The sequence below is a fragment of the Aquila chrysaetos genome, chromosome 5 (assembly GCF_900496995.4).
Source record: "Aquila chrysaetos chrysaetos chromosome 5, bAquChr1.4, whole genome shotgun sequence".
Taxonomy (NCBI): Eukaryota; Metazoa; Chordata; class Aves; order Accipitriformes; family Accipitridae; genus Aquila; species Aquila chrysaetos.
In genome coordinates, this window is record NC_044008.1 from 48371364 (window position 1) to 48384101 (window position 12738).

The window sequence follows — 12738 nt, forward strand, 5'->3', positions numbered from 1 at the left end:
CCTGCAAAGAAATTCTTTTAAGTAGATTATTCTGAATGCAATTTAAAGCTTTCTTCCTTTTTTTTTTTTTTTTTTAATTGATTTTAGAAAGATTTTTGTTCTTTTGACAAAGTTTATTGGAGTCTTACTATTCAGTCTCTCAAAAATTATGATTCTTTTTGTGAGTGCCAAGCATTAGCCATTGTTCTTTCTCATCCAGAAAACAATAGATCAATTTAATCAATCAATTTAATCCTTTGCTTCTGCTCCTCCATTTCTAATAGAACTTAATTATCAAAAGATGCAATACTCCTTTTTATAGCAGTTCCATTAATTAGACTTTCTCCTGGATATAATCATTCTGAGCACTTCAGTGCTTTCAGTTTGATTATTCATTACATTCAAGCAGAGATTATGGAGCTATGTTAGCATCATTATGTATATTTCACCTTGTCACAAAGAAGTTTCAAATTTTACCCTTTCAGCGCTTTTGAACATCTGCCTGCAAAAAAAAAGAATTCTTAGAAAATTTGACATGTTGAGTTTTTGGATTATCTGGTCTTTGTTTGTCCAGAGACTATCTGAAAATTTCATATGTCTGGTTGTAAGAAATAGATTCAAGTCCCTCCTTTCATTATGTCCGAATGTTGGGGAAGCACTGTTGAATAGGGCTTGGGAAAGGACAGGTTCAGGCTACCTAAAAGATAGCTGTTGCAGCACTGACCTCTGTATCTTTCTATCCCCATGTGATTTACATCTGGACTCTTTGGGGGACAGTGGTACTTTTGGCCGTCAGGAAGTAGTTAGTATCTGTGATGTCGCTATCTTCTGTACCTTCTACCATAAGTCCAAAATAGAAGTGGCTTCATTGTGGAGCTACTGAAATAGCGGGATTCCCTCCCAACTTGGGTCCCTCCCAAGTCAGGACCATGGACAGAGCACGCTCACACCTGCCTTCCAAATACATGTAGCTATTCCCGTAAAGAATAGGCAGTTAAGTTTACAGGTTTTCATCTAGTAATTTAGAGAAGTGAACCCCAAGTCTAGAACAACCGCCTACTGTATATTTTATACTTATGTTTTAAGTCCTATTATTTATTATTTCTTACTGATTTTATAGATTAATTTATAAGAGGAGGATTTGAATGTGACTGTGTATTAGTCAAGGACCTGGACAGGGAAAATCCTGCTCTTTTTACTTCTAGAACTCCTACTGAAATATTGGTCTGCTCAGTGTATCACATGCAAATGTCTTTTGCACTGCATACAGCTGCAACATTTTGCCGTTTATGGAGCATTGGAAATACAGCAGGCAATTAAGTATGTATTGATCCCCTGTCTAACCATTAGAGACAACCTTAATATAAATGTAAAATGGCTTGAAGCATAATACAGTTGTTGGCTTGTTTTGCTGGGGAAAAAAAAGTGCTGAAGCATTATGGAGTAGTATATATATGGAGTACTGGGAAGAAAAGAGGTGTAGTTAGTACAACCTTTAAACTGTGATAATATGTACACTTGATGTTGTTCTATAGGGGAACAATAGAAAAGAAAGATAAATTAGCCTGTAAGACTTCACAGCTGCGAGAGTTTTGGATGCTTACAGTGTCCTGTTTTCCTAAAATAACTAGAATGTGCTTAAAAAATAAAAATCTTCTCTATCATTTGGTAATATAGTATAGAGTTTTGAAAGAAAAATGAAACAAAAAAACACCCCCAAACATCAAACTCCCAGTAAAAATTCAATACCATTTCAATGAAACTGCACTGGAGTAATGGTTCAGTTCCTCATGATCAGTAAAACTTGATGAATTTACTAAAGTATGTTTTAGTGCTTGTCACTTATGAAAAAAATGCAGTGTAGTGTTTGATGACAGAAGGTTTATATTTCCCATTATGGAAAATCTCTTTGACTTTAGGGCAAAATAATTCTATATTATGACAGAAATACATTGACACAGGTGGCAAAGAGAGAGAGAACCTATTGATGGCTATATACTTGTTTCAGCAAGATTTTCTGTAGTCTAATCAGTCTTGTGTATTTTACTGGTCTTGTCTACTGGATTGTATAGAATTTTACGTCTAGTTTGAGTGAACCACACCTGAGAATTATGTGAAGTATCACTTATTACTGGCTGCTGTGATGGGACAAGTGTCTGAGGTTTGATGTGAGAGAAAAGATTTTTTTGAACCATCAAACAGCAGCTTTGATGAAAAGCAAGGGGAAGCAGTAGAGTGTGTGAAAACTTCTCGTCAAGAGACAGACTAGGACCAGGCAGTCAGGAGAGAAGGAAATTTTTTTTTTTTTTTTTTTTTTTTTCCTGAGACATTGTTCCAATAGTACTTGTAAGGGATGTCTTTAAAAATTTTGATAAAAGAACCTTTCACAACTTGCTGTGGTGATATAATGGCTCTGAGTGCCATCTGACTTTGAGATCTGTACAATATGTCCTATATAATACCTAGTTTTAAGAACTACAGTGTCTGAAATGTCTAAGTAGCAAAAGGGAGAACTTTGATAAGAGGGGAAAGAGAACACTCCACAAGATTTCCTAGTACTGTTGAAAGCCAGACATTGTCTGCCGGCTGCTAGCTGATGTGACCAAAATAATACGTTATGTCTTAGCTATAGACCCTCAGGTTTCTGTGTGTCAACAGTATGTGTTAAATAGGAAAAGATCCTGATTTCTGAGACTGTAGGTAGGGAAGACAGAGAGGCGCATGCCTTTATGAAGAAAGGCAAGGACATCCTTATAAGACTTTTAGATAGCAAAAAATGTAAGTTACTACTGATGATTCTTCAGCTGTCCGCTATGGTAGAACCAATCTCATTTGATTAAGATAGTATTTCTGTTCTGTTTTTTATCATTGACCAGCACGGTAAAGCTGTTTAAAAAAATTTAGAATAAACCCATACTATTTCCAAAGCATATTATTAAAGCTTTATTGATTTGACATTGGGGTGGCTTGTGTCCTAGTGATCCAGAGAGCAATGCCTGACCATGTTATAACTCTTAATAAGGGCTACCTTAGACAAGTCAACAGCTAGAGAGGAGATTAAAATTAGACTGCTGGTTGTCAAAACTAACAGCCAAGCAACAGGAGAGCAGCCCATTCCTGGAATGAACTACGCTATGATGTCTGCTTCTGCAAGCAAGGTGGTATTCACAGTGGAACCTTGTTCAGGCTTTTTAAGCCGCTTTTGGCAGTGCAAGAAATGTCTGCAGTCTGTTACGATGATTTTCCATTGTTCCTTCACCCTGTCACTCATCAGTCATCTTATTTTTATGAAACATACAGAGCTTGAGCTAGTGTTCAAAAAGAAAAGCTTCTTGTGCCTTCAGCGGGCTTCATGCAACCCCTGTTGTGAACAGGATTTGGTTATTAAGAACAAGGATCCTTAGAGAGAGAATTTATGATCTCTGGTTGTTCTAGTAAAGATATTTTCTAGTAAGCTTTTGCTTTTATTCAGGGATATGTTTCACATAACTTTTTTTTTTATGTTTTCAGCTGAAGAGGATAACTAGTGCTCCTGTCTCTTTGCTGTGAACATACTGTGCTCATGTAGGTGCGGAGATGAAACATTAATTTGTATAACAATTGTATGAAGTGGTCACTTTTTCCATGGAAATGTTTTCCATTTTGTTTCTGTAAAATATAAAAGCAATTTATTATTCCCCCCCGCCCCAATGTCAAACATTTTGGAAATCAGGAACATGACATGCTGCTCTAATACTGAATGGCTTTCAGTTGTCATGCTTAGTGTGTTCTGTGCGTCATAACAGTGAAAGGCAGGAAAACACTGATACCTGCTGATGTTACTATACCTGATCTCTAGTTCGGAAAGTTTCTCAAAAGCTTTAATGGCTTTAGAATCCTCTGTGGATTTATGCTAGACCATAGCAGTAGAACTATCTGTCTGGGCTCTATAAAAATGAGGATAAGAATATCCTTTTCTAATGTTGTTTTGAAGCAACTGTTGCTACTAAGCAGCCTGAAATCAGGATGCAGAGCAGATGAAAGACAGTAATTAAAAAATGTGATTCTAAATATTAGCCAAAAAAAAAAAAAGTTAAATGTATTTATCCTGTAATGGCATTACCAGGATGACCAGATAAAGTAAAATAAACAAAACATGACATGTACTTCACAGTACAACACATTAATGCTGTGGGGAAATGAGCTTTGATGCAGAAAATCTTGCCGTTGTATATTGTTGCTTCCCCATTCCACAAAAAAAAAAAAAAAAAAAAAAAAGAGAGAGAGAGAATAATTCAGGACCATATGGGAGTTTAATAAAACTGAGTGTCAAGAATCCTCTCACATCCTATTTCCAGATGGTTTAGACTTTCCTTGGAACTGAATGTCTCATGTTAAATCAGCTCCCTGTTTTTTCTCAGTTAATAACAGTTGCAAAGGTGAAGAGAAGATTAATCTAGCAGAAAAGACATGAGGACAGCAAGATGTATTTCTTGTAAAATAGTTAAAATTGAAAGATACCATTCTGGTGCATGAGCAGAAGGATATGACTGGAAATAAGCAGTTTGATTTACTACATGTATTCAAACATATGATGGCACGCAAAGAAAAAGAATCTTTCCTCGTAAGGAAAGGCTTGGTTTCCTTTCAAAAGAAGGGGGGATATACATATTTATTTATTTATTTATTTATTTATGACTAAAAGGAAAAGTCCTGACTGGATTTGGGAACTTTGTGTGATTCCCCATATTTTTTCCAGTTCTTGATCACAAATAAATCTTTGTCTTTCACTCTGAGACCTTTATGAGCAGAGTTTGACAATCATGCAGATTTTTTGTCATAACTGCTAATAACTGAGGTTTAGGATGAAATCGTTGAACTCATCATAGCAGGCAATACTAGACATTATGTACCAATAAAAAAATGCAGATGCATTTCACATTCCATCCTTACAGGCTAAAAAGGGATGTGTTTTTCTGTGCACTGTGGTAAATATTGTGGTCTAATGCTACTTTTTTTTTTCTTTTAAAATGAGTGTGCCCTTTTTTCCTTCAAATTCTATCTTAACACATGATTCTAAGTATATTCTACTGGTGTTAGATCTATGGGTTTGAGTTTGCATAACTGCTTTTACAGCAATAAATCTTGCCTTGTCCATCGGCTAGTTGAACTTTTGCTGCACAGATGAAAAAAACCCAAAACAAACCACCCCCCCCCCAACAAAAGTTCTTAATTTCACGCTGTCATTCTCTTTATCCTATTAAAAAACTAGAGGTTTCGTTTCCTCTGACAGAGCAGCAACTGGAAATGAATGAGGTTACAGCATGCAATATTACCACACTGGAGCAATGCAAAATCAGCCTTGCTCTGTTTTCTCTCTCTTGCCTCTCGCAAATATTAGGCATCAAAACATTTAAAACTTCATACGAAACACTGTTACCTGTTCTGAGTTCTCTGTATTCATCTGCCTTGTACTTCAATTACCTTTTTAAGGAAGAGTAAAAACCTGGCTTTTTGAGTCAGGGTTGGGTTGTTTTGGTGGGGGTTTTTTTGTTTTTGTTTTGTTTTGTTTTTTTTTTTTGTCCTTATGTAATTATTTAAATGCAGCTGGCAACGTCACTTATTTACACAACTCTAGATATCAAGTGAAAATTCCAAAGTTTGAAAGCTGATGATGAATAAAAGACAGTCCTTTGATATTCTTTAATCATAATCTAACAGTATAGTTGTCGTGGACAACTCTGTTGCTTATCAGCTATATATCTTGTGCACAAGCATTAGGCTGTACAAAAATAACTATTTTTGTCAGTTATTGTTCTAGGCCCAAAGATATTATGCCCACTTGGCAAAAACATAATGCTATTAATATATGAAACCTGCTCTGAAAAATAACTTAAGCCAGTTTGCAATGATTGCTGTATTCTTGTTGTCTTTAAAAGGTATTCAATTCTAAAGAGATATTGGAGGCTGGGGATTTAAAACAGGTCTGACAGAACGTGTTCACTAATTAATTTGAAAAAGTCTTGATGTAGCTTCTTTTGTACAGTTAGTTTTGAATGCACAATTGGCCCTACTTCACAGGCTAGATCTATTGTCTGATATTTTTACTACTGGGGGATTATTAAACTGAAGATTGTTTGGGAATTGTATTGTCTAAACATGACTCAATGGCTATATTTCATCCACGTGGTGCTCTGTCATCTTCTAGGGGATAACAGATGGGTTCAAGTGTCTGTCCAGTTTGTTCTCAGTAGAAGCAATTCCTTTTGCTCAAGAAGTTCAGTGGTTTAGATCTAGCTATCCCATTTTAGTCTTTGCTGCTTTACAAAGGCAGTTTCTCTCCCCAGTACGTGATTGCCTAAGAGCTGGATGGAAGACACAAAAGTTCTGTTTGGTGAAACCAAATAGTTCTGTGGCAGCAGGACTAGGAAAGTCTGACTTATTTCTTGAGCTTTCTTTTGTTTAATGAACTATGAGCACCAAAGTTGGACCTATGTAAGAAGGTTCCATCACATGTCCATTAGATGTCTTCCAATGTCTAATAAATGAAGTGTTTTGCTTTGTGGTGTTTTTTTGTTTGGTTTGTTTTTGGTTTTTTTTGTGTTTGTTTTTTGTTTTGTTTTGGTTTTTTTTTTTTTTTCCCAGTTACAGCATTTCTTTCTTCTATTTTGTTGCATGTTTTAGAAAAATTGTAGGATTGAAAATATTTTAAAAATTTCCTTCCCTTTCTCTTTTAATTTTTTTAGTGCAAACATTTTTGGGGAGAGAGCACACAAATAAAAAGAATGCATGACTGTATAATCCTTATTTCTGGAGTAAATAGGATTAGCAATGTATGTGTCATTCTTTGATTTCCACACTTACCTACCTATGCACATAGTAGGTAAAAAAAAAATAATCCATGTTTCTCCATTTCAGTATCCTACTAGGTTACATAAAAAAGATGCGATGCATCAAATTTCTTTTAAATAACCTAGCAGAATCATTGTTAGTAAGGGGAAGGCAATTATTTCTCTTCATTAAACTTCTAAGTGCTTATTTTAAAGTAATCGGGAGACCATATGCTTTATAGTCTTGCATAGCTAATGCATATCCCCTTCTGCATTTTCTGTAACACCAAAGCTCAAAATTATACTGAAGGGTTAGAATGTATCTGTGGTCATATGGTGATTTCAGAAATGGCTGTTAAGAAGAGTTATTTAATTTCTTAGTTTTTCTAGACACATGTTTTACATTTTAAACGGAGGCTAATATAGATGTTTGGCTACTACAGGAACCTGTAAAAATGTGTCACTGAACGTTAACCTGAAGTTAAATCTCTGAGAGCTGAAAGGGTTTAAATACTCTTTTTTGTTTGTTTTATCCACTGGAAATGGATTTGAAGCCAGTATCAGATATGAGTGCCTTTTTCTCAAAGGGAGTTCATAATCTGAACCCAATTTACATGCTAGTCTTAAAGCTACTTTTGATGTTCAACCAAAACTGAAGAAAATTAACTAGGCTTAAATAGAAAGGCTCCGGGTTTATTGGGTTTTATTTCTTCTCTCAGCAGGCCATTTAAATGTAATTCAGTATAGGGGGGGAAAAAGCTTGGTAAACTATCATGAATTCCATCAGAAATGGACTTCATTCCTAAGGGCGAAGAAATACATACTTTGAAGATTTTAAAAGGTATTGATTTCCTATCACACGTTCTTCCTGATGAATTCTATGGTTTCTTCCATTCATAATGCATTATAATGACTCTGAATGTTTAGGGATGTTTATTTGTGCATCAGTAGCTCCCCGATTTTAAGAATTGTCCGCTGCTAAATGAGAGGGCTAAGGAATGAGCTTGAGCACTAGACTTCTTGTTTGCCTGTTCTGTAGTATTCGTCTGTCCCTTGGCTGTATATTGGAGAGCTTCAGCTAGCTCTCTCCAGGACAGAGGGGTAGTGCGATAGATAAATCTCCTTCAGAATCCAAGTATTGTTTTCTCCATCATGCCAACAAGCTTTACATCTTTCACGTGATCTCAACTTTAACTCAAAGCATGCGTTTAAAACCTTTAGTTTTGTGTAGTTTTATGCATAAAAACATACTGCTCTGGGAGGCTCCAGTACAGAACTTATGTTACTTCAGACATTCATAAGTGGAAAAAAGAGATCAAGGACTAAATAACTGTGTAGTATGTGGCCTAAATCTCTGCTCTGGAAAGTTCCTCCCTTGATAAATCAGTTAGGCTGTTGTAACTGTATTTTGTCATGTTACTGCAAAAGGGATGGATAAGTAAATGAAAGGGTTCTATAGAAAAATAATTTATTAATGTAATGAAATAGCACAATGAAACTGCAAATAGGAAATAGTTATAGTAAAATATGTATTGCAATATAATGATAACTGCAAAAAAAAAAAAAAAAGAAAATGTTTGGACTTGGTGCACAAAACCAGATTGTGGCACAAAGTATAGCCTTAATATTTCAGAATTAAAATACTATGAAAAGTAATGATGGCAATGCTTTGCAGATGAGGTGAAGCACAAAATATCTCTTTTGACAGGCTGAAGGATGACTGTTACTCTAGGATTTATGTTGTACCTAGGTACTGCTGTTTATTGCTAATCAATTAGAAGAACATGATGTCTTTGCTATTAATTTTAAAATAAATTTAGAATTAATTTTTCCTTGCTCTCAGGAGCAGTCATAACACTTAAACTTTTAAATTCCACTGACTTTACATGACATTTCATTAGACTTGCTCAGAATACTGAAATGAACCCCTGTAAACCACACATTGTAAGTTCTAAAAAGGCTTGGTGAATAAATGTCACACTTCAGTTTATTTTTTAACTTTTCAAACTGTGGACTAATACATAAATAGTCATTGGACTTGCAAAGGCTCCACTGCAGTAATATTCATTAAGGGTTTTTAATCTGATCCAAGTCCAATCTATGGTATTTTATTTGAAAGACTATGGTGTCACAGAAACGCCATGCTAATTAATCAGCCTCTTCAGAAGCCAAATACTGAAGCAGCATTTTGGATTGGTTTAATCCCCTATTGCTCTATTCATGCTCTGTCCCTACACTTTGTTCTACAGAGAACTTGAATTCTGAGAGAGGAATTGGGAATTTAATCATTTAATTAAAAAAAAAAATGTGTAAACAGATTCATGTTAGCAGACTTCAAAAAGAAAATTCAATAAATGGTTTGAAATTTAAGTATGTCCAATATTATGCTTTAAGCTGCTCACAAACTGATGATCTGTAGCTTGACAGCTTTAAAGAACATGGCACACTTGGGCTTTCAATAGTTTATAATATTTGGAGACTATTCCTGCCCATAATATTGCATGCTGTGTCATTGCCCTTTCTTTCAAAAAATGTGGTGGGTTGTGGGTTGGTATGTATGTTTGTTTGTTGGTTTGTTTGTTTATTTTTACAATTACCAGAACTTGGATTCTATTGTTAGTGGTAGTAGCTAAATTGCAGAGCCTTGCCCTTCTTAAACTTGAACTCTTCCACAGGGCTTTTGAGGATAAGCACATTTTCCGAAGAGCATAGAGCGAGCCCAGGAGAGAATAGTAACATCCTGTGTGAAAACCTTTTAACCCTGCAAGATGTAGTTCTTCAAAACAATTTATCCTTTGTTGGGTCGTGATACAGAAATGATTGATGGTAAATGACTCAAATTTAAGAGAATTTCAGCAGGCTTTTGTATTTGCTAGGTGACACTTTCCTATTATGGCACAGAGCTCTAGTGTATAGCTGGAACTGAAAATGGGGAGTTGTCATTCCTTGATATAATTTTAAATAGCTGTTAAAAACGCAACCAACCAACCAAAAAACCTCTGATGTTCTTGTACTTACTACTTTAAGCAGGATATTTGCTAGCAATGAAGGAAATCACAGTATGGACTCAATAATTTACTGGTAACCTAGTTAATAACAACAAGCAACCAATAATAAACCACTGCTGGTACTTTTTAGCAAGCTGTATCTATTCCTCTTGAAGTGTTCTTGCATCTTGATTATGTGTGGAGTCCCAAGGTTGATGGCTATCCTTCCCCAGGTGGAGTGTCACAACAAGACATTAGTGTCCCCAACTCTGACAAGGAGGTGTTATTCCTCATGGTGTTGTCACCTTCTTCACCTGTAGGTTCCCTGGAGCCACGTGTACACATTTGCAATAACAGTTGGCTTACCTTCTCATTTTTCTGCAACTTTCTGCTATCCCTGAGTTTTACTATGTGTTCTAACCAAAGCATTGTCATTGATTATACATTTCCTGCTTTACTAACCTTTGGTTAAATTGTTAGATCATATGATTTACATAGTGTTAGAAAAATATTTACTGTATCCATAATCTTATTTACTCACACCATATGTATAGATCCTCGTAGATGCAGACTCTGGCCATATATACCGGCATCTAAACAACAGCATTTTAACTGGATTATGGTCCCAGTGTCTTGGGGTTTTGACCAAAGATTGTCATCTGAGTGAAGGGGCCCTCAGGCAATTAGTTCCTGAGCTACACAGTAAATTGATTTTTACTGTAACCTTTCTCTGGGACATGGGTTTAGCAAGTCAGGTCTGTTTTGAAGACTTAATTGATACTCATAACATGCTTTGAGATCCTTAAGTGAAGTAATATAATGGATTGATAACATTTCTATAGTATGAATTTATCTTCTTTGCATTGTTCTTCATGTAAGCAGGAAGACAAGACCAACGAATATAGTTTCATTTGTATGTATACCTCTGAGCTGGTGGAATTTCATTTGAAAACATTTCACTGCAAAGAGAAAAAGATCCATTTGCAGCTACTTTAGTATTCGTTCAGTAGCTGGATCTAACCCTTTTGCAAAATTTAATTATGTGCTTTCTGAAATGGAAGTGGCAATTTTCTTAATGCAGTTAGCACCATACTTAATATTATAATAATGCTGATTTATATTCTTCTCATGTCTCTCTTGAATTATTGTTTAACACTGAAAAATATCTTCTAACATTTGCTGGAATGAAAAAAAGGTGAATATAAATACAAATATGCGTATAGGTGTTAGAATGTGCAGTTTCTGAATATAGCTATTTTGATCTATAACTACTTGCCAAGAATCTTTCAATGGCTGCCAAATGGAAAATGAAATTGAACTCCATCTACATATCATTACAAGGGAAGGATAAGTTTATAAAGCATTGACTGAGATGCTAATCGGCTTTTCTAAAACTAAAGAGGAATTAAATGATTGAAATCCGATGGGAGGTATTTTCAACTCTAATCAGGCAGTTTAATGGAATTGTGCACATTGTGCCAAACGTGTCCTTTTTTGCAGCAAAGTTGACTGGTCTTGATTTTGACCAGCAATTATTTAAAGAATAAAGACTTATTATGAAGACCTGCTCAATTCTTGGACTGATAAGTTCATAACTACTGTAGAATTGTGGTGAGGCTGCATGAAGTATGGGGACCTGCATTACTCATTGAAGGTTCAATATGCAAAAATCAACTTCAAAGTCCTTCAAAGACTAATATTTCATTAGAGATTCCTGTTCTACTGTGGACTATGGAAAAATGCCATAGAGGCACTAAATTAAATTAACCAAGCAACAGGGTAAAATATCACATAAAAAGATCATATTAAGAGAAAGTGAGTTAGAATCAATGCATCAAATTAATTAGGTTAAGGTGAATTATACTTAAAATACCAGCAGACCCTTACAATTTCTCAGAAATCATTTTGAAACTCACTAAGCAGGGTTCTGTCAATCTTGACGCCAAATGATACATACAGATTCCACTCAAGTAGCCCGGGAGAACACTTTTAGTAAAACGTGATATTTGAAAATGATGTTCTGATGCCAGTACTAATTGTAATAATGCCAATAAATTCTGTCCACACTATTGGTGGTTACTTTTCTCTCCACCTCTATACTTTCAATGTCTCTGGAATGACTCCGCATCTTCCTAAAGCAGTGTTTAATAACCGAGTAAAGACCATAGGAGTCTATTGGCTTTTGTATATCAACAGGGACTTCGATCATACATAAACTGTTGTTGTTGCATGAATAAATTTTCTGTGTGTGCCACCTGCTGGACCCTGCTCAGAGTGCAGTGTTAATTCACAGGTCTTTTCAATTATATTTGTACCTAAATAAAGTTATCTGCAACTAAAGAGATGATAGCAAAAATATGAACAGCATAAAATCATCTCACTTTATGAAAGCAGTAGGTTTTTTTTAGGGACTGGAGTTCAAAATATGTAATTCTAAAACAGAAAATTCTGGATTTTTTTTTAATGCATTAATGCATTTGAATGGAATTATTGCTACAGTAGTGTAGATCTGTGGAATCGAGTACTTGTCTATATTGTAAAATTAAAGGTCTGTGTTTGAAAACATTGGACTTACAACAGTATGCAAACCCAGTGCTTTTATAATAGATATCACAAAGTTTAAGGCTTACAATAATAGTAGATAGGTAATGTTGTGTTGAGCCCTAACAGTTATAACATCTCAAGTCCTGGGTAACTGCCACTTTAAAATGAGTATGTCGGCAGCAAATTCCAGTCTTAGATTAGAGAAGGATTTATTTCGCCATAGATCAGAGCAGATTTGGCCCAACATATTAACCGTTTTCCTCTAACCAACACAAATACATTCCTTTCTGCTGTAAACTTTCAATTGGGATTTTCTTTTAAAGTTAAGAACTTCATTTAATGGGATATTAACTGAGGATATAACACTGGATTGTATTGGAGAATGCAGAAAGTGAACAATCTAATAAAATGACAATTAT